Source organism: Heterocephalus glaber, unplaced genomic scaffold, assembly GCF_053883595.1.
Source record: "Heterocephalus glaber isolate CG9 unplaced genomic scaffold, H.glaber_assembly_v1.0 deba00001553, whole genome shotgun sequence".
NCBI lineage: Eukaryota > Metazoa > Chordata > Mammalia > Rodentia > Bathyergidae > Heterocephalus > Heterocephalus glaber.
The window spans coordinates 21,639,701-21,663,817 of record NW_028258344.1 but is presented as its reverse complement, the minus strand read 5'-3'; the positions used below and the strand labels follow the sequence as shown (position 1 = coordinate 21,663,817).

The window sequence follows — 24,117 nt, the reverse complement described above, 5'->3', positions numbered from 1 at the left end:
AGTTTGAATAATGTTTGTGAAATAAGAAATATACTTTTAAAATTCCTCTAAGGATTAAAGGAAAAATCATGTAAGAAATTACAAATTATTTTGAACTGGGCAATAACAAGGAAAAATACGCAAAAACTTATAAAAGATAGCATTAGTGAGCACTAGAGAGATTGATCTACCCCAAAAATCTTTTGTTACTTCTGCACAGTAGGAGGTGGCAAACCACAACCTAGGCCATCTCAGGCTTTATCTGCTCTTGTTTGATCCCCAAGCCAAGAATTTGGATGAATGGATATTTGTAATTTATTTGATTGATTAGTCTTGTAATTGATTGAATATCAATTAATAAAAGTGTTTCAAAAAGAATTCCACTCACTAATTAATCTACATTACAAAAATTTGTACTCAAATATTAGCATGATTTCAACCTCATCAATCATAACATTATACAAATTGATTCTCTTTTATTACATGAGTCACCATAATATTTCTTACTTTATCTCTTGGGCTTCTTAAGCCTAAAATATTTCCATTTGGTTCTTCATGAATAAAGTTGTCTACTGTTGACCTAAGAGGGTAAAATTTCCTCCACTCCAGAATGTACAGTGTGATTGTAATGATTGAATTTGTCTTTCAAAAGGGCACATCCCAATATGATCTTCCTAGATTTAAAAGGAATCTTTCTTTTTTTTTTTGGTACCAGGGATCGAACTCGGAATCTTGCACTTGCGAGGCAGGCAGCGGCACTACTGAGCTACATCCCCAGCCCAGACTTTTTGTTTTGTTTTGTTTGGTACCGGGGATTGAACTCAAGACCTTGCGCTTGCAAGGCAGGCAGTGGAACCACTGAGCTAAATCCCCAGCCCAAGGAATCTTTGTAGATAATGCTACAGAGCTCTATTCTCTTTTCAATATTCCAAAATGAATATAAATTAATGTGCTATTTTAAGTTTAAATGAAACAATTGTAATGTTGAAGCTACTTATTTTTAATTAGGGCTTTATAAATCAATGTATTTATTTTGGTTTTCCATACATCAATCAAAAGCTAAAGTGAATAGTGGTTTTCTTTAAGTAAGAAAAAAGATTATGATAAATGAAATTGGTTTCAAGAAAAAAATTCTGAACAAAATCTAATGAAAATGAGCAAGAAACAAATACACTGTTGGAAAGGTGCTGATCTGTGGTTTGGGAAGTTCAGGCTAAAAAATCAATGTTATGGCCCAATTGCACTGTAAATTTTCCAGGGGGTGTTTATATTTTATTAGGCAAATTGAAAGTTATGAAGTTTAAAACCAAATAATTGCACCAATTTTTCAGACTATGAAGTTACTTTCATGTATATAATTACTCCAAATGAGGTTCAAAACCTGAGATTCAAGAATTAGACAGTAATGGTACCTGATGTTGAGATACACTGATAAAAGAGCCTTATCCGTTAACATTCTCTTAGTTCGCCCTTTTTAAAAATTCATTTACTCATTAATTTACTCACTTACCACGTAGTCATCAATTAACCAAACATTAATTGAATATTTGCTATCTTCCAAGTGCCACATACTAGATGAACAAACATATCTACATTTGGTGTTCATAGAGGTTGAAGTGTACAAGATAGATACTTTAAAAGACACTTTTCCAACAGTGTATTTGAATTCATGTATTATGGTAGAGAATTTATAAATACTGTCTAGTGAGTAACTATTAACATTAATATTTCAAATCTTTCCATAAGGATTAATGTATTATAGTTGGTCAATGATATTTGTCATATAAATTAAAAATTATTAAAATGCTTTAGCATTTTTTTCTGATTATATATTGACCATAAATACATGCATATTTTTTCTGTAAAATTTCACAGATATAAAACATAGGCAGTTTGGAAATCTGCAGCAGAACTTCCACAGAATATATTCACATTTAATAATGACAATGACAATAATCTAAAATTCATGGATCTGAGATTTTTCTCATTTGAATTTTGGTAAAATTGATAAATTTAAGTGTTTAGATGGTTATTTGTGTTTTTCTTTGTATTAATTTGATGATTATCAAAAAATAAATGTTAGACCACCATTGATAAAAAACAACTTTCGTACAATTAATATACCAGGGTAACTTTCACTTCCTTAACCAAATCTCCAAGAAATACCTCAGGTAATATTTTAATAAAAAGTCATTAGATTAGGTCATTCCACTGCTAAAATCCAGTGGTCTCTCATCGGAACTGGAATAAGCCACCAACTCCTTATCTTATTGTGATCCAAAAGACTTACTATGATTTAGCCACTGTCTACTTCCCAAAGTCACATCACTGCCACTAACCCACATTCCTAGAACACCAATTTCATCCACAAGAGTCTGCACTTGGGTTCCCTGGATGAAATGTACTTCTGCTAAATTGTTAAGTGCCTAGCTTTTATCAGCACTTGCATCCTATTGAGCTACATACTTTTCAGGCAGGAAACCCTACTCCATTTTCTTATTTTTTTCTTCTAAAGTAATTTCTGCCACCTCTTATAATCAGATCAGATACATTCTCTATTTCTATCTTTTCCTACTCAGAATCCCAGGAGGAGAGAACTGGCAGCCCTATTTCATAATTCTTTTCCCAGTACCTATAACAGTTATTATTATATTGAAGAGAGACACTCATTATATTTGTTGACTCTTTGAAGTCTATGATACAATGAAATGGACATGACTGCCTTTAGAAATTTGAAAGTGATATTTTCTGAGTTTACAAATAAGTAAATATAATCAAATATATCTTAATATGGAATTTAATTGAGTATTTTCTTATTGATATTTATTGTTTCTCTAAAAATCCTAGTCTTAGATTTTATTGATTTGTACATTTGAGCCAAATATGCATTCATTACAAATGTATTTTTACTCATAGTGACCTGATGTCCAAAGACATAGTTTAGCTCAAACTGCTGTCATTTACTTCAGTTAAGTTACCTCATCTCTTTATGTCTCAGTGTCTTTATTAGCAGAAAGAAAATTATGAGTTCTATATGGTTTTTGTGTGCCCAATGAAATAATACAGTACAGGTACTTTCTAAAATTTTCTGCTACTTTAAAATTTTAACTATTATGATATCATTTTTGTCCATTTAGAATTTTTTAAAATTATAGATCTAAGTTGTTTCATTAATGATAGGTGAGGTTGTTTAATGGTTGAAGTTTTAAGATAGATCATTTTATAGTAGAAATCCAAGTAGATAAGCCATATGGTTTTAAGATGTTTTTAAGTTTCAAATATGTGTAATTTATTTGCATTTGAAGTGATCAAATATCATCCAAATTGTATTTTAGATTGTAAAATTGCATGTAGTTGGAGAGAATGCTGTGGAGCTGTACCAAATCTCTGCAGGGATCAACTGTCCTACTGCAGCTGGAAATATCTGCCAACAGCTGACACCTCTCAATTGAGTCTTCTCATTAGGAATTGCTCACCATCATCTCTTTTCAGAAGCTTAGGCCTGGATTGAGCCGAGATATAAAAGCTTCCAGTCTGTTGTTCAGTATGAGACCATTCTAGATTAATCCAGAGGGTGACTTGGTGTCATCTCTACTGGAATTTAGCAGGATGGTCCCCTCTAACCTCTGCAATCCTGCCCTACTTTATCTTGAGCCTTGCCTGTGACCTATACAGAACCCTCCATTTAGAAGGAGTTTCCAAGAAGTACAGTTTAGGTTAGCTACTTTTGAAAGATACATTGAGTAAGTAGACTTAAAAGGTTTCAAAGCACCATGTAATTATGCCATTTGAAAAATAAAAAACTGAAGATATTTTTCTACATAGTTATCACATGCCAATTTTGAAAGTGTTTACTTGGTGTAAAGAATATATATAAAGCCTACATATAACTTTTTGTGTTATAGTGATATTGACTCACATAGTTAATGTATTAGTTTCTTTTTACATGTTTCATTTGTTCAAAACATGAGATGACCTATATTACCATGATTCCAAATGAACATTCATGAGTGTTTCTTTAACATTTCTTGTTTTTCAGTAAAACAATCTTTGGTCCACACTTACAAATCTGTGCAGAATTTTCATGCAGAGACTAACTTATTTTTTGTATTGGAAGAAGATAGGAATTGGAAAGACATTTTTCATAATTTCAAGCTGTGATATTATGTGGTTTATTTTTTTAAAACAAATATCTAAATATTTGTCTAGAATGCGAGACAATAACCTCAAACTAACTCCTGAACAAAAAAGAGACTTGAGCTGTGATCAGGACCACCACCTGAGGTAATTTGACACTTCTTGGACTTTTGAATCAAACTATTATTGATTTTTGCTTAATTAAAGGTTATTCACCAGTAAAGATTTAAGTTTCTTTCAATATGCTCTTTTTCACAAAGGTCCTTTCTCTTTCAAAAGCCATCACAAGTTGAAACACATCATTTTATTTTGTGTCTGTCTCTCTTTCTGGATCTTGCCACTGCAAGAAAGGAAGTGTTTTTTATTTATTTATGTATTTTGACCTGTTTATTTTCCTGTTACATACCTCTAGAATCTTAAAAGATATGTTGATATGTGTCACATATCAACAGTTAAAAATATCTGTATGTAATCTTCTAAGGACCCCATTTATTGCCCATTATATCTCTATTTGAATAAGGTGCTATGAGTTCTTTGATGATAGCAAGAATGCATGCAGATGAACAGATGTAATGAGAAGAAAATGTGAATAAATAACTTTTAAGAACATATCTAATTCATCTAAAAATATGGAAAAAAATATAATCTCCTCATATACCATTAGTAAGACCTTTCACTGTTACTCAAATAAAGTGGAAGGTACTTGTATTTAGCAGCTCATATGTGAATTGAATTATTTTATAATTATCAAGATCCATTACATCATCAGATATATCTTAGACTATTCTATTAAAAGCTTTCTAGTGCCTTACTAGTATTACTATTAAATATTTTGTAAAATTTAAGTTCACCTCACTAGTTGTTTCCTTTAGATTTCTCCCTGGAAAAGTCAATGTAAGTATTAATTTCCTACTTTTCTATTTCATGACACTAGTACATAGAATATTAAAGTACATGGAATACAGCATAAAGAATAATCATTCTTTATTATTCATCAGACTGCTATAAGTTTTCCTATGCCTTCATTAATATTTCTTAACCTCAAAACATAAAGAAAGAAGTATGAAATTGTAACTCACAGAAAACTTGTCATGACTAGATGACTCGTGTCAGTGTTTCTTAGAATAAGCCCAGTGTACTTTTACGAAGCATTTCCTGGTAATATTTTTTTTTAAAAAAATGCTCAACTATCTTAAAATGAACTGGGTAAAAGGAAACTTTGCAGTAGAATAAACAGGTATTCCTATTCTTTCTGGAAAATTCAGGCATATTAGTTAAGTCTTGTAAAAACAACAAACTGGGGTTAGCATATATTTGATTTGAAAAATGGTCTCTGTCCACTTGAGTGGATACTCATGCAGAACACTGTATTAGATATCGAAATACATAGAGAAGCAGAAGAAGGAAGTAGAGTAAACAGGTATTCCTATTCTTTCTGGAAAATTCAGGCATATTAGTTAAGTCTTGTAAAAACAACAAACTGGGGTTAGCATATATTTGATTTGAAAAATGGTCTCTGTCCACTTGAGTGGATAGTTAGTGGATACTCATGCAGAACACTGTATTAGATATCGAAATACATAGAGAAGCAGAAGAAGGAAGAGTCCTTGTCTTTGGGGAGCTTACTAAGTAAATGAACTATTGGTTTTAGCCATTAATGCAGAAGACTAATGAAGAATGCTTGATTTTATTTCTTTTCAAATCCAATTACATCTTACATTATGAGCATCAAATATAGCATATGGAATAAATGCTAGACAACATTTTGAATATCAAATACACTACAATTGAATGAATACTGCCCTTAACATGAGAAATTCTAGATTTAAAATTCTAAACTGCAGTTTAATATCTATGTGACTTCTGTGAAGTTGAACCACCGCTCTGAACATTTTGTTCAGTCTAAAATGTTGGCATTAGAATTGTATTGTATGATATATGCAAAATCCCAATAATATTAGTAACATGAGACACACTAGGTACTTATTTCAATAAATATTCAATTTGCTATATATAATGTTACCAGTGATTCTAGAAATATATTAGATGAAATTAGTATTAGTCAAATCTGAACTGAGTTTTCTCTGCATACTTAAATTGATGATTCTGTTCTGAGGTAGGATTAATCTCTTTACTTAAACATTGTAAAGTTTTGCTATACTTAGTAAAAACGCGAGTAGTATGTTTCTGATTAAAGATTTGATTTCTCAAGGCAAGGAATATAAATTAAGGATTCTTCAGCCAAATACACCATGCTAAAAATTTATATCTGCTTCCAAGAGTCCAATATCCCAGTTTCCCTACTCTAATTTATGGCAGAATGTACTCATTATTGAATTCAAGATAAATACCATTCTGCTAGTTTTCAAGAGAAATTGCACATTGCAACTCATCAACTTAGTATGAATATGGAAGTTGAATTAGAATTCAGGTTTTATAAAGATTACACTTCTTTAAATGGTAACTCATTTATAATATTGTTTTTGAGATCCTCATTTATTTACTATTCACAGTGATGTTTTCTATCTTAAAAATACTAAAACAATGCGATGTAATTTTTTTTCCTTCAAAGTCTCCTTTCATACATCTGGACAAACTATTCTGACTGCAAACCCCAAGACTCAGTGAAAGGAGCAAAGTAAATTTGAAAGGGGGTGCTTAAAGAATTCAACCATTTATCATTAGATGACAAATATCACACTTCATTTGGAGACAATAATTCTAAACTATCTCAGAAAATCGTCAGGACAAGCCTAAACCATAGAACTTCATGCTTACAAAATGCAAAAGAACTATACGGATGTATATATAATGAGACTGGTATGTATATGTGTAGCCTTCAATTTCCAAAGTTTCTCTTCCTGCACTCTTCAATGCTTGGCCTAAAATGGCAGACTCAGACTTAGAAAATAATACAGCAGTGTAGAATAGGGCAATTAGATTGTAAGTAGACCATGTTCAGAATAGGAAGCAGATGCATCCTCTGAGAAAAACAAAAAGAATGTGAACTCTTGTCAGCACTAAATTAATCAATCTTTTTCTTCGTGCAAGGGTCATGTTAAAACTATATCTAACATGGTTTGCAAAATATAAAATTTGAAGGGACTGCAAATTTAGAGGGAATACTTCCAGATAATCTTAAGAAAACCAGATTTTTCTTTTCTCTAAAGATCTTAATAATATTGCAAATATGATGCTGCTAGGCATTGAAAGAAAAGCCTCAGTTTTCTTATAGTCTGCTCCCAGGTAATAAACCATGTGTTCTTGAACTCACAGAAAGAAATCTTCATTTGGGGGTTCTCAGAGGCTATATTATTTCCATTCATCAAGGCACAAATAAAGGCAATCACTTCTAAATATATTAATCTTGTTTAATCCTTTATCCATCATGACCAAATGCACAGGTTAAAGGTAAAATTGTTATTAGAAACTTTGTGGCACCCTTTATCTGGCAATGCAAACTTCTGGATTGATACACTCTACTACCTATTGAGAGCATGATTGTGTCAGCCGTAGTGCATGACCTCCACAAAACTGTCCTCTCCTCCTAATGTCCTTGTGAGGAAGACATTTCTCCAAATTATAGATGAACATACTCAGTCTTAGAAGTAAGGCAATTTGTTCAGTTTTGCAATAGTTTATAAGGATTCAAGTTCAGATTTACATACCCCCACAGAACATCATGAAATACTGATCAAGTATTTGAGTGCTTATTTTGTAGTAAAAAAATAATAATGTATTCAATATATCAATTTTAGATATTTTTATAAATCAAGTTGAATTTTGTATGCAGGTAACCAACCATACATAATATTTGCAGGTATATACAGTACAGTAAAAATCTTTTATGAATAGCCTGTGTATTACTATTCAAAAGAACATAAAATCTTTTGTCTGCTTTCTCTATGAGTAGTTGAGTGCTCTGTTCATTTATCTAAAGCAGTCAAATCCAACTAAAAACAATTGAGCCTAGACATCTAAGAGTTTCTTTTGTGTAGAGCAGCATTTCTCCTGAGCCCAGCCAAGTTCAGTTTCGAGTGTTACTGGATAATTTGCATGCTTTGATATTTTAAAGGTGGAGGAAAAAAATAATTAACTATGTGATACCAGTTAACTGAAGAGGTTGTCATTGTAGAAAGAGTAAATATTTCTTTGGATAAATTTATCTAGGGTAACAACAGCTTTATCACACTACTCAGCGATTTTTATTCCTCAAGGCCACTTATTAATTACAAAAATGAAAATAATACACTATGTTTTACCTAAGCAGAATTTATTTCTTGCATGTGCAAAAATTTACTTTAACCTAAAGCACAGAATAACATATTTGAAATATAAACCTGAGGGTAAAAATTGTTTTGCACTTTACATTCTTGCTGTTTACCTACTTACTGAACCTCACCTCTCACATTCATACTAAGTCACATTCAGTGGAAATGGAGTTTTTTTCTAAAGACATTTTTACAAAACTCAGATTGAAGACATTTTTACAAAATGCAACAGAATTCTAATTAGAGGCATATCCAGACTAGCCAGAAAATCAGCATTTCTAGTCCCAGGATCACTGCAAGACCTGAAGTAGTTTACAGAATGTCTGCTTTGATTTCTTTATAGGCTTTAAAAAAAAAAAAAGGCAGATGGAGCTTCCTGCAAATGTAAATCACTGATACCTATTAATTTTCTATTTAGATAACAAATTTTGATGCATATTATATATGACCACAATATAATATAACTGTGAAATCGCATTGTTTACTTTTCTTAGCCCTATTCCTTCCTTTTCTTTCTTTTGTTCCCACATTCCCATATGCTATAAATTAATGCACGTTCCTTTTAACTATGGACATAGCTCCGTGGTACCTTTGCTTCTGTAGAAGCACAGAGTTGAGTTTCAAAGTAGCTGTGGACGACCATAACCATCAGCGAACATTAAAAGTCATTCCATAGAAATTACTGTTCTCAGAAAGTATCTTCCCTTTGCCACAAAATGCTAATGTGGTTTTCACACTCAGAACAAGCATCTTGAAGATGACTGGCCCAGGGATGGCATCATGAACAGGAAGCAATCCATTCACTTCTGCAGGGATGATTTCATTTCATAGATTTTGTTTTGTCTCTCAACAAAGCACAATTTGCAGAAAACAATCATTCAGTACCCCTGACTAAATTGCTAAGAAAAAAATAAATTCAGGAATAAACAATGTATATTTATGTAAATGTCTAACTCGAGAATGAAAACAAGTTTTCTTGGAAACACTTTCAGTAAACCAACTAACCCAACCTTGTAAGGTTATATGGTAGCACAGCTCCATTTGGACTTTAAGAAAATAAAATTCTGATTATTTATGTTTTCCAAAATAATGAAAGCTGATGAAGTGACTCTAAATATGTCTCTAGTTCCTATTTTCCCAACAGAATTCACATCCTTTTCCAGAACAGGTCATGTCCACTGTACCCTGAAATCTGGCAGCTTTGGAAGCACAGTGGTAGGCAGTGAGTCTCCCTCTTTATTTACCGTGTCTCCCATCTCGATATTCAGATTCTCCCTGGAACCATTCTAACAAGTAAAATTCCAGTATAGTTGATCAATAATTAGGCTCACTGTGTTTTAATCCAAGTATCAATGTACTGATGCCAGTTACGTAAATGAAGTTATTTTCATAGGTCACTTCACTGAGAATTATTGTGCTCTCTTTCCCACATTTATTACTTTCATTTATTTATTTTGAAAATGTGACTTTTAATTTCTACTAATCACTATTTTTGGGGGAATTTAGCAAACAAATGTACAGATATATAAGTATATATATATTTTATAGTTTAAAAGCATATTTTTGAATATCTTTTCTCTTTTAGAAATATTAGGAGGATAAACATTCAGAATTTTGCTCAAATCATCCTAAAAATCTTAATTCTGTTAACTGTCAGGTAAATGTAGAGAACTACTGTAATTTTGTCTTGATGCTTTGAGACAGGGTATCACTATGTAGTCTAGGCTAGCCTTAAACTCATTACATTGCCCAGAGTGGCCTAGAACTCTAGGTGATTCTCATGCCTCTGGCTCTCCAGTGCTGGGATTATAGGTTTTCTCCACTAGCCCCAGTTTAGATAATCAGTTTAAATGACAATGTAAATCATTATTCTTGAATTTCTTCAATTGCACTGGTTGGCCAATTAAATGTTTACATTTGTATCACATTCTTGTCCTCAGGCCAGAATAGGTTGATCTGTTATACAGCTTTGTTCTCTAATATCTTTTAATAAACATACTAGAATTTTCTATTTGTATTTAAAGCTTGTTTTATAGTATCTTCATCATTTCTTATCACATTTAGAACTATAGCAATATTTTCTAGTTATTGACATAATCCATGAGAATTGAAATAAATTTTGACTCTAACATTTATTTAAATAGACCATCTGCATCTCCTCAACACAGAATTTTTTCTACTGCAATTTTAGCTTTACATTGATGCAATTTATTTAATAGATGAATATATAAATTTCATGGTATAATACAGAGGTATTTAGGGCTGAGGATATAGTTTTTTGCATGAATCCCCAGGTTCGATCCCTAGCACTGCTTAAAAGAAAAGAAAAAAAAAGTGATACATGGGAGGTTAAAATTTCAGAAAAAGATATATCAGCAACTTTGTAACCTCTGTCATCCTGAATTTCCTCGTCTGAAAAGCAATAGAAAAATTTATGTAAATCACTAGAAATGAGTACTAAATGAAACATAGTATATAAAGTAATCTATATAGAGCCTTTCCAGATTAAATGCTCACTTAAATAACTTCAATTATCTTTGCTATCCTATTTTGAATTCTCATTAAAGCTTCTCTCCCTCCCTCATTTTTTTTTAATAAATTCATCTTGTTGGTTAGAAATAGCCTTGCTACAAAATATTGTTACTTGACTATGCAAGAGTAATCAATATATTTCTTGTATCCACACTAAGATTTGGGTTGGATATCACAATTTTTCTTCCTAATTGCACTTTACTTGTTCAGATTTATAAAACAATAAGCTGTGGACATTGTGTTCATGTATTCTTGTAGGTTCCAGCCTCCTTGTAATAGAACCAAGTCATTTATGATGCTCTGAATGGAAGTTGTCATTGACAGAGTAATTTGGACTTCTTTAAAATTGAAAGTATTTGAATAGTTAACAGTGTTCTGAGGCCTTCCAATCAGATTTGGAGATAATTATATAATATTAAATTAAGTATATGATTGGATGATATTAGGAATGTTTCTAATAAAGAGTAATAAAGAGAATTAGTCATGAGAAATCAGTCTCTAGAGTGAGGAAGAAAAAGTAAACACAAAACAAAGGCAAATTTTTCTCAGTAAATAGCAGTTATGTTAACAACCAATAATATGACTTCAATGAGACATGTGAGTAAGCACCATGTGATTGAAACATTTACTATTTACTGTGACAGGTAAGTCCAAAACATTTCTTTGGTCTGATTTGACATTGCTTTATTCTTTTAGAAAGTTTTCCATACAAAATTTCAAAATTAATTGTTTTGTGAGTGAATTCCACGGACTTGTCTTGAGATGTCCTCCAGTTGATTATCCTAGAATATGGATTTATCTGCTGCCTTCATTCAAAACAAAAATAGTCCAGATACAAGGCAGTCATTACAATTTAGATCTAAAGTGTCCTCCAAAGGCTTATGGTCTTGATCTCCAGTTGGAGGCATTATTGACAGATGATGAAAATTTTAGGAAGTAAAATGAAGATGGCCAGATGACATGGTGGTGTACTAACTGTATTCTGTGCCTTCAGTGGAAGCTATGATTAAGGATATAATAATGTTAATGTGAAATTAGATTATGCTAAGTGTTCCAGAAGCAAAACAAATAAGAAAAGGAAGATGTCCTTGGTGTCTATGTGTGATAGCCCAGGAACTCTAACACTTTAGAGCAATCCCTATTATTGAAACCATGAGGATAAGAATAAAGAGGAAAGCCAAAGGAAGAGAAAGATTCAGGACAAGTCTGAAAGTTGTATCAGATGACAAGAAGAGAAAGAAGATGTCTGAAATTAAAAGTGAAATTGTAATTTGAGCGTGTATTATAATATCTTATCAATCATCGCTATGAAGTTTCTAGGGCTTTTTCCAGTCTTCAAAATGCAAGGAAATTATAAAACCCAAAAGAATGTATTCTTAAGCAAAAATTTTCCTGGAAGTGAATGAAGCCATATTCAAGTATTTTTATGTCCTTAAATAACCAAGACTCCTATAATGTGATGAAATATGATGAAATCTATGAGATGCATAACCTGTGCTGTATGATCTTCACTGAAATATAACTTCTTTGATGTCAGGGACTTGTTGTTTGGCAGAATATTTATACCTAGGAATAAGATCAGTTTTAGGGATATAATAAGACCAAATGAAATGGTGACCACTCAATACTTGCATGCACCTTACTGATTTTTTCACACAAGTTTTTTTTTTTTTTTTTGGTACTGGGGATCTGGGGATCAAACTCAGGTCCTTGCACTTGCACAGCAGGTGGCAAAACCACTGAGCTAAATCCCAGGCCCTCACATAAGTTTTTGTATAAACATTTATCCCATGTTTAAACTCAGGGCTTAAATAAGTGTTAGGCAAATAGTATCTTATGAAATTTGAAAAATTCACTTCAACTCAATTATCTTTTTTCCATAAAATCTCAACATCTTATAAGTTTAATTTTTAAATGATATGTTAGTATATGCTGTTTTCTCATATTCCCCTCAATGGTGTTAATCAGTTTTTCACAATTCTGCTCACCACCTTCTAAACCTCTGCCTTACAATTGCTATCAAATAATTTTATTATAAAAATATGTTGAATTTTTATCATACCCTCAAAGATTTCCTACATTTTTATCTGTCACCCAGTCTTGTTTTTTCTCATATTATGGATACCTATTTGTATATATCTATGCTTATATTTCACAAATGTCTATTATCTCTTCATATTTCTTGTCCTATAATTTGCCCGATTTCTTATGCTTTCCATGTCCAGTAGCTCTTTAATTATTGTCTATACTCAAATTCAAGTCTGCATTTCATAAAGACTAAGTTATCTTCCATCCATGGTGTGGTATGGTATTTTATGGTACAGTATGGTATGGTATGGTACATTATGGTATGGTATTGTATTACATTGTATTTTGCAGTACTAGATTTTGAGCTCAGAACCTTTGCACTGAGCTAAATCTCCAGACTTTTTTTTTTCTATTTTGTTTTGTTTTGTTTTGTTTTAAGGTAGAGTCTGGCTAAGTCGCTAAATTGTCCAGGTTGAACTCAGACTTATGATCTGCCTAGCTCAGTCTCCCAAAGTAACGGGATTTCAGGTGTGTGCCACCATATCTGGTCCTCGTCCCTTTTCTATTGTATTCATTGAGTACAAAGTGCTGTTATAATATATGTATGCCATGTGGAATGATTAACTGAAACTAACATATCCATCCCTTCAAACACTCGTCATACTTTGTGATGAGAGTATTTGAAATTTACTCACTTAGCAATTTAGAAGAATAAAATATCCTTTCTTTCCCCCAAAATAGGAACTAGGCAGAAAATAATCTGCCTTGAAAACTAGAGATCAAAAATGCCACGCCCAGTCAGTCTGTTGCTGCCATCACTATTCTCTTGCTTGATGACTATTCTATAAGTCAGGTAAGGCAAGGATAGGCTGTTTGGTGCTCGCATTTTTGATCTGTAGTTTTTAAAGCTGATTATTTTCCAGCTGAGTCGTACTTTTTGGAGAAACATGGTGTTATTATTAGTTATTATCATCATGTAATGTAAAGGAACTCAAAGAACTTTTGAGATAACACCTTTTTAAATTTACTACTCTCTCTCTTTTCCTTTCTACCACCAAATAGTGAAAGCAAAATTATGAGTATTATTTCTCAATTTTTTTGTCATCTAGCATCTGCCCTAAACTTTGTCTAACCTTAATACAATTCCCCTCAACCAAACCTATTTCTCTGTTTTCAGTGGATTTTTCTGAAGCACATATAAGCTACAGGGTAATGATTGGCACTATGTTTTGATGAAACTCACCTTTCTATTCAATATTTTTAATAGATGTATGACAACTCAGAATGTTTTACAAGATGACATGTAATACATTATATCAGCCACATAGCTACATTGATTCATCCATTACTACTCTAACCTCCAATGAAAGATGTCAGAATGTACAACAGTCTAGGAAGACAATAATGAATGCAAAGTTATCCACTGGAGGAACTAGGCCTTATTATTACATGAAGAAGTATACTAAACTTAGGTGTATGCTATAATAGAACATGCAGTTCTGGTAATTTTGTTTTAGTTCAGAAAGCAATTCAAAATTTTGGCACTAGACTTCCATTATTCTATAACGTTCGTAGTTGCCTCATTTTTGTTGTAGTACATAGCATTATGCTGAATATCAACTGGAAAAAGCAGATTTGCTACAAAAGCCAAGGGTTTACAATTCATCTTGTATAATTACCTCATAATATTTGCAATACAGTGCAAACTGTGCCAAGGTGGAAAATGTTGTGCATCACTCCACTCTAGAAAGGCAAAGGTGAACATTACACAAGGTTAAAAACTGGCTTCTTTTAATGTGACTCCAAGCACTTGAATCAAAAGTAAAGGAAAAGATGATCAACAACATTATATGCCACCATTTATTTTGAGGAATAAATCCTTATGGTCACAGCTGAGAATTAGAGAGAGTAACATATTTTTAATCCTACATATTAATTTTTTAGATAATATGTATTTTATAGACTGTATTGGAAACTATATATTTTCATTATATTCAGTTATTATTAATTTTAATCATAAATATGAGCACATATTAATTTGGGTTTTCTTGCAATCTTTTCATCCATGAAAAATACATACTTTGATCATATCCACCTTATTACCCTCTCTTACCCACCCTTTTATATTCAGTTTTACTGTTGATCTTTTATAAATGCCTTTCATGAAACCTAAGAGCTTCCAATAATCCCAATGTGTTTATATACTTTAGCTTTAGGTTTTTTATAGTAGCAACAAAAGACTTCTCATTGATTTTAGTTTTTCCTACAAGTCAATTATACTCCTAGGTGCCACCCTAGACCAGGCAGTGACTGGGTCTCTCCTACAATACTCTTAAACAAAAGAGGAGAGTTAATAAGTCAAGTTAGAAATGTCACAATAGGCATATTTTCCATTCATAAAGTAAGTCTTGAACACACACAAACTATCTTTTGTCATCTGGCTCTGCCCTATTTTAAAATTATTCTCTGCTGTTAATTAGATGTGACTACAATTTGATTAATCTCAAACATGTGTCACATATAAACAATGTAGAGAACTGTGTTCAATTATTTTCCACTTCGAATATGCATAGTGTTCACAGAAAGAAGCCAAATGTAGTTTTCAAAACAACATGAAATCTAATCTTATCACACTGAGGATACTGACAATATAACATATTCTCATTCAGTTAAAGTCTTACATTCAAAGCAAAACCTAATTACGTATAGTTTCTGAGACTGAAATTTTAAAAGTGGAGACTCTCTCTCTCTCTCTCTCTCTCTCATTCTTTCACTTTAAAAACTCTCACTTCTGAGATGTGTTTCTTTACACTGAGGATTCACCCGATCTTGGTCTTGTTTTATTTATGATTTAAGTACAGCATTTTGGCAAAAAGCTTCCTACTACCTGCAAACTTACAGTAGACAAATTCACATAGTTATAGTTAAGAGAAAGGAAAGTTTCAATTAATTAGGGGAAAATGTCTCCTTCACTTAACTCAAATTATCATTATTATTATAGGATATGTACTAAAACACTCATTTTTCAAAGTGCTAATTAAATTTTCACAAATGTACTAAGCCTTTAACCACATTATGAGAGAAAAATTATTTGATAAAGTAGTTGTCATTTAAGAAACAATGATTCCATTTAGATATTTTCTGTTCAACTTTCTAACAAAAAGTATTTTCTTTCTTATTACACAGCCTGAAGTAATGTGAAATATAATCCTAATTAATTTTTCCTACAGCTGTATATAAATCAATAGCTGCAACATCCCAAAGGAAACACACACTGCATGGTCCTCCAGGTTCCTAATGAATGCAAATAGAATGACCTTTTTCTGACAACTATGAATATTGTTTCACAATTTTACCATTAAAATTGCTGTGATCAGCAACTTATAAGTAAACACAGATACTACAATAGCTGCAGATAACTATTCTAAGAAGAGAATAGAAAAAATTAAGGTTATGTTATATAATTGATTTTTATTTAAATATAGAAAATTCTGTCTTAAATTAACCAATTGCCATTCTGCTTCTTTCTTCTCTATTCTCGAAGAAATGGAGGAAAAGACTTTAAGGTTTGAGTCCTTTAATTAAGGAGTTTGATTTAGAAATATTTAGTAAATAAAGTGAAATTAGTCAGAAATTTTGTAAAGACCTAAATACAACATTGAAATACTAGATGGCTGTGGTTATATTTCATCAGAAATATCTGGCACCAAAAATGTGCGGAAAATCCTGTTGTCAAGACAGAGTACTCTGCATGTCATGAGCATGTGAATGAATTCAGAACCCATGAAAACAAATAATGACATAAGGATGACAATTATGGAGACCTGAGAAAAAGTAGGCAGTAAGTAAATTACATTATTGTGTATTTTGACTAATGAATCCTTTGTTCCAGTACAATAAAAAGTAGACATACTTATACTAAACTTATTGTTCCCTCCAAAATTTCATTATAGTTATGAAGATTTCTTATTAAATAGAAGTTAAACTCAGACTTCCTAAGAAAGGTAGTTTATAATGTAATATATAATTGTGCTAGTCATAGATCTAAATACTGAAAACTCCCATTGGAATTCACTAAAGAGAGGAATGTAGTAATCCAGTAGAATTCAATCACTTTTCTTTTTTTTTATCTTAAATTCTTTTATTGGTATATTTTAGGTATACAATACATTTACATTTATCATTGGGTACTTGTGCCTGTACATGATGTATCTTGCTTCTCATTTTTTCCCCATTACCTGTGCACCCTTCACCCCTAAACCCATCCCTATTTACATACTTCATTTCCATTTTTTTTCTTTTCTCATAATTTTTCCTTTCCATTCTTTCCTTTCCCCTTCCCCTCCCACCACCCCTACCCCTTTGAACCTTTTCCTATTTCAAAGTATCAATTATTAGTTATTAATCCTTTTAGTCCTTATTTACTCTCTCAGTTTCTCACACTAGAGAAACTATTTGGTATTTATACGTGTGTGTCTTATTTATTTCACTTAAGAGTATGGCCTCAATATGCATCCATTTATCTATAAATGACTCTAGTTTCTCATTCTTTATGGCTGATTAGTACTCCATTTTATAAAAACACAACCACATCTTCTTTATCCAGTTTCCAGTTGATGGGCACTTGGGCTGTTTCCAAGCTTTAGCTATTACAAACTGTGCTGCTATAAACATCACTTTTCTTAAAACTAGGACTCCTCTAATCCCAATAAGTTTCAAAATAGAGTCACATCAACTATATTCCATTCACATATAATTCCAGTGTTTTTTCCACCTTCTGTTCTACAATTCATTTTTATTCTTCTGCACAAGACTAAAGACTACCATCACATCATTATTTCATATCTTAAATATGTATCAACATAAGTTTACATAGAATTTATTCTATTTATTTTTAAGAATATTTTTAGAGTGAAATTTAGTTTACTTTAGAAAAGGCTTACACTACTTTTAGTATAAATCAATTTTGTTTTTTTTGAAATGTACAGCCTTTTCAAACCCATCCAAAGAATATTTTGAAATAATTAAGAAAGCTTTTCTATGACTTGGTTGGCAGAATAATGCATAGATGGCAATTTTTAACTGTAGTAAACAATCTTCACTTGAAGATATTTGCTGAAGAGGTCTGTACTCTCACACCTGTAATGCCTTCATGTTCAAAATGAATCCCTGCTACATCTCACTCAATATTGATCTTTAAGGCATTTCTCCCAATCCGTTCCCCAGTGTGGTCACTGAACAGTATCAGAGTTCAATAGGAAGATCAGCTGCTCATCCACTTTTTACTAAAGCAATTTGTATTATGGATTTATTTTAGCAGTCTACAGTGGCAGTTGCTGTTTTTACTATTTAAATACTTTGATTATCTGACCTTGCTTACTTTATCTTTCTAAGTGCTAGCCATAGGATTTAACATTGATCAATAAGTGGGGATTCCTTTACAGCATTATATTGAAGTCAATCTCAATTGGGAGTTTTTTGTGTTTTATGTTTATTTCTTGATCTGTCTTAATTATGTTCCTTCTTTTGATAAATAAAGTGAAAATTTGATTATGTAAACAAGGCTTCCACTTAAGCAGGTATATAAGTTATTAAGATAGCTTTTATTCTTTATACATTATTTTATTCATTATTTTTATTATGAAGAAAATAATCTCTAGGTATTTTAAAATTATAATAATTCCATTAGAGTAGAAAACATATATACAAATAACTGAAAAATCTTGAAACTCATTAACACAATGTATTAATGGTGATAATTTTGGGACTTCAACAAGCATTATTTTTATATATAGATTGTATATAAAAGTAGTTATCTACTTTGTTTAGAATGCATTAATGCTCCATGGAAAAAATTTAAACAAATTCTCAATACCTGTATCTTGAAAACCAATAAAAATAAAAAGTAAATTTGTTGACTATCATGAAAATAAATTTTTTTTTTGGTACTGGGGATCAAACTTGGGTTCTTTGTCATGAAAAATGTAATATTTGGTAAGATGAGAAAAATGTTTCACAATTTTATTCAACTTTTAAATTAAATAAGAAATGAATTACATATAGGGTCAAAATGCTTTGAATACTTTCTAAATGAAATCCATAAACTTTAGAACCCAATTCTCTGTTATTAAATGTTTTGAATTTTTAAAAATCCTAAAATTAAGCAGAACACATATAAACTTCATAGAATATGAACTGTCTTAGTTAATGATTGAGACTTGTTGCTAAATTTTTGGTCTAATTAATTGTATTTCCTATTTTATGGCTTAGGTAGTTACATGAAGCTTCCAGATTTTCTCTTTGGTTTAATTTGTTCTAAAATTAAATTTTTTAAATTCAGAAACACAAGACATTAAAATATATGAGTAAAAAAGGTTTTGATATAGCCTTTTAAAAATGCCTTATTTTTAAAATCTAGCCTAATATGTAAATATCTGTTACCAAGCTTTATATAAAAGCACAGTGAAATGTTTTCCACATATGTAAACTAGAACATAAAATCTGCAGTTTGCTTCAGTTGTCAAAAATCCAGAACAGTGAGAAATGAGGTAAATGAACATATAATTTAACACAAAATATTTGTAATGTACAAATGTAACCTTGTTTACTTAAATTAAAAAGAATAACCTTTCACAGTACAATAGAAATATCACATATATTCATTAAGTATATGTTCACCTTTTCATACTTTTAAATATTGGCCAAATGATTTAGTGTTTAAAGGCTTTCATTTCAAAGTAAATTATAGACTATTTATTACAATAATTTTTTTCTGCTCCTCATATTAAATAAGATATGAAGCATAAATGAGTAAAAACAAAGGCATCACAAGATAATTCATTTTGATAGTTTCATGCATGAATTTAACTTGGCAAAATTAAGATTCCTAAACAGGATAAGAAGAAAAATATGAAGTTTAATTACCAATAGCTGCCATAATGATAGTTCAAAAAAATTGTTGTAGTCAAGAGAGTTTTTTTCTACTGTTTGTGGTAGAATAGTACTTGAGAGAAATCATTTTCCAGAAAGTTATGCATCTCTGCAGAACACAACCTTGGGAAGCCATGCCCATACTTTTTTCCTCGAGTGGGTAAATATTAAGGGAGAAGAATTCAAGTTTCATGATGCACCAACATAAAGCTGGGAAGTGAAAATTATGTTGCAGCAGAGTCTTGAAAATATGACTGTAAAAGTTAATCAATAAAATGTCTATTCCTGTCTATTCACTGGAGGCCCCAGCTGCATAGCTTCACTCAATCGATACTACAAATTATTACGATTTCCAGGTTCCCACTGGACATTCAGAACAAATCTTTCAAGTGTAACAGGCTTATACTGAGTGGATAGTGTGTGTTCTCTACATTTAGTTCAAAAAGAGGAGGGAAGAAATAAAATCTAAATCCTATATATTCCTTAAAAACAACTTTATTGAAATAAAAACTTAAGGGTCATCTTTTAGAAACTGTTCCTTTACATTACCTAATTTTTGCCTATTTCTTTTTCAACTTAGTTCTGCTTAGTTATGAAATGACTTAACCTAGTCATACAATTTGGTGGTATGAAGGACTAGTTGTGAATGGCTATCCCAAATCAAAGAGTAAAAGGAATAATTTTGAGTTGATTATTTGTCAAAAATTTCTTAGATACTTTGTCATTATTAAAAAATAAATATAAGATCCTGATATATATTTCAAGTTATAGAAGATCCCTTTGAAAATATAATTATTATTTATTGTTTTATGACCAATTCCAACACATTTAAAATATGATGTTTCATATTTTATATAATTTCCTCGTTAAAGAGAAAGCATAACTTGAGAAATAAGTTTCTCTTATTTGAAAAAAAAGTCCCAGAATATTATGTTCTTGTGTGATACTCTGATCTATGGAGTAAATTCTATGGTGATTCCAAGACTATACACTACTCAATTTTTAACTCTATACTCTGTACATTTTACCATGTACAAGGGAGTAGAAGTACAGTTTTGCAAATAAGCGCAACTAGTGAAGTGAACTTTCTGCAAAGTTTGAATGCCCTGTGACATGTGGCACACCTTTCTACTCACTGGTTTATTCCACAGTGCCTGCTACTACCTTATACCAAGTCAATTAGCTAATTTAATCAGCTCCTGCGACCTGTCAAGTGAGTTGAGAGAAAAAACTCAAATATACATAATTATTTGTTTCGTAGCCCAAAAGATTTTATGTTTCTGTCAAATTTTAAAAAGTAGTATTTTTTCATGTTTAGACATGTTCACCTCACATGTGAACACATACTTTGACAATATAGTGTCAGGCTATTTTTTAAAGAAAGATGAGCTTGTTTCTCTTAGGAAACCATTATTTTTAGCAGGACTATTTTTAAGTCTCTTCAAAATTCAGTAGCATTTTCTTATAATGTAGTGTAATAATATGTGCTTATAATTTATGATTTTAAGTATTTGTTAAACTGATACAAACAGTTAGACCTGTAAGAAATACTATTGCAATTCTATTGTAGTAATATTCCTTTTAAACCTCAGCTGATACTTGTGTTCCTCACCAGAGCTATTACATTAAGAAAAATATTCCACTTAATTTTATAATCAAGCTATCTTCTAAAGTAAAATATATAAATACAAATCAAGCATATAGAACTTAAAGTTGATTATTTGCTATGTTTTAACTGGATGAATCACTGTCTGATTTATTTACATATGAAATCCAAGACTGGAAGCAGATTTTAGCTGAGAGTTTCATGTCAAAACAATAATTTTTGTGATTGTACTGAAAACATACTGTTAAATGATATCCATCACAAATAAGCATTATTTTAATAACATTAAGTTTATATCAAACATGATGTTTAGCAGTATACTAGAATCCACAGCCATTTTATGTATTTCTTGTTTTCCAAATATATTTTAAGCATATCATTATCCTAATACAATTTGGATATTTTAAAGTATTATAATATTTATAGCAATAGTAAACACTGTCTGACAACAGCCTTTCCAAGAGAAAATGTCCTCAATATGCTTTTGGCCCTTGGTATCACTTTTTACCTTTTAATATTTGTTAAATGTAGTTTTTGTATCACCTATATTCAGGCATCTGGTATGTTTATGGCAAACAGTTTATCACAGTGCTGAGTTTTACTTAGAAGCATGTAAAATATCAATCTAGATTGTTAAATTATTTTAGTACCCCATAATATTAAAGTTTTGAATTGAAAATAGAAATAAGTTGCTCATGAACAAACATCAAAAATTTCATTTTAACAATATTAGTTAGATTTATAAATTGCTAATTTAAAAAGTTAGATAAAGACATTCAATAATTTACATGAGTTTAGGATTGGCTTTCAAAGATCAGTTAGTATCAAATGCACATTTTACTTTAGCTTCAGGACTGGTTCTAAGGTATGAGTGACAAGAGAAAAAAAAATCTAAATGTGTGTGCTTTATCTAACTGTGATTATTCAGTTTAACTGAAGTTCTATGAGCGAAGTTTAGTTTTTGAAAAATCCCAAAGAAGAGAGAGTTCTTCATGTGGCTATGATTCTTTTATCATTAATTTTTGTAACAGACTAAGAACATCAAGAAAAGTGCAGAGAGAAAAGAATACTAAATTATGAGTTTACTCAATTCTTTAACGTTTATTTGAAAACCAATTGATAAAATCTGAAAATATCACATTAATTATAGTTGTTACATAAGTATTTGGATGAATGAAACAAAAATTAATGCTTAAAGACGTTCCACTAAGAACAATCTTCTTAAATGCTTCAAAACTAGCATAGATTTTTTATTACTTTTTCTCGTATTTCTTTACACATCTCAATGGTCTGACCAAAAAGTACACTAAATGTCTCAACTTAATAGTGTCTTGCTTAGAGCAGCTACTTAAAAAAAAAAAAAAAGCAACAAGACCCATATGTAACCTTTGGACTCCAAAAGGAGAAAGATGAGAAGGCCATTGGCAGATAGGTGCTACAGAAATACAGTGTATTGTTTCTTTTGCATCCACCTTGCACAATTGTTGATAGTTAACAAGGTAGTTTTCTGCCACATCATTACTTAGAATCTGGAATAGGACTGTTAAAAATTTAAACACGTGCCACTTCAGTTAAGAAATGTTATAAATTTAAAGTTTATTTCTATTTTGGAACCAACAATGTATTGTATAAACTAGCACATACATTCATAGCCTTTTGTAAGACACAGAGAGTTAAATATTTAGCAACAAAACTCAGAAGGATTGACTGATTTCAGTATGTAAAGTAAAACTTTCTGAAATACTAAAAAACAACTCACTTGTAATCATTTTTTTCTTCTTCAGAAGCAATAATCTCTTCTGTCACTGTCTTCAGCTCTGCCTGGGGTTTTCTACTGTTCTGTTCTTGGCGAACTGTTTCTATTTGCTCAGTTAGCTGCTCTTGAGTAGCTTTCAAGCTGGATTCCATTAGAAGAAGTTTTTCATGTTGACTGGCAAGTTCTTGGGCTGAAAGATAAAACAGGAACATTCTTAAAAACTAAGCTAATACAGTTTGTTTTCCTTTCTCATTTTTGGCTTTTTCTTTTTTAGTTTAAATTTAATGCAATGCAACTTTGAGGAAGATTTAAAGAGATCCTTATTGTCAACATGCAAGCTCCTGCAAAAAATTCTCAGTTTTCTTTACCTAAAGCACAAGTAAACAAAGGTCATGTGTGAAAGAATCGAAGAGGCATGTCAGAATCTCAAGTTTATAAAACATTTGAATTATAAAATTTTATAAGTATTAATCAGACAACAATATGTTGAGTTTATTTTGTGTCATCTAGTGTTACATAAGTATATTAGGAAAATAATGTGGATAAGCAGAATTCATGTTCTTTAGCACAGATTTCAAATATATATATACATATATATATCACGTAGACAGAGACTGATATAGTTATGAATTATGCCAAAATGTTTGCTCTCCATTGATTTATTTTCACATATTTATGAAATTTAAGCACTCTTTCAAGGTCATCCAATAGATGGCACTCTTTCATTAGACCAACACAGACTTAGCTAGTATGTTTCAAGCGCTCAAAACATAAGTGATTTAAGACAAAGGCATTTTTCCTTTGTTCTTTGTTGACTATTCCTAGAGATATATATCTATACATTTTGTTCAAATATTTCTCCCTTATAAAAGTGTTTA

General features: G+C 31.1%; 1 long non-coding RNA gene across 1 annotated transcript; it reads right to left on the bottom strand.

Annotated features, from left to right (window-relative positions):
* Nucleotides 1-79: 79 nt before the first annotated feature.
* On the bottom strand, nt 80-23,453 carry LOC147824159 (uncharacterized). Its single transcript, XR_015442748.1, has 4 exons — nt 23,243-23,453; nt 14,627-14,690; nt 12,412-12,485; nt 80-10,799 (listed from the first exon to the last, which is right to left on the bottom strand). It is a non-coding gene; the product is annotated as an uncharacterized LOC147824159 (long non-coding RNA).
* Nucleotides 23,454-24,117: the final 664 nt, after the last annotated feature.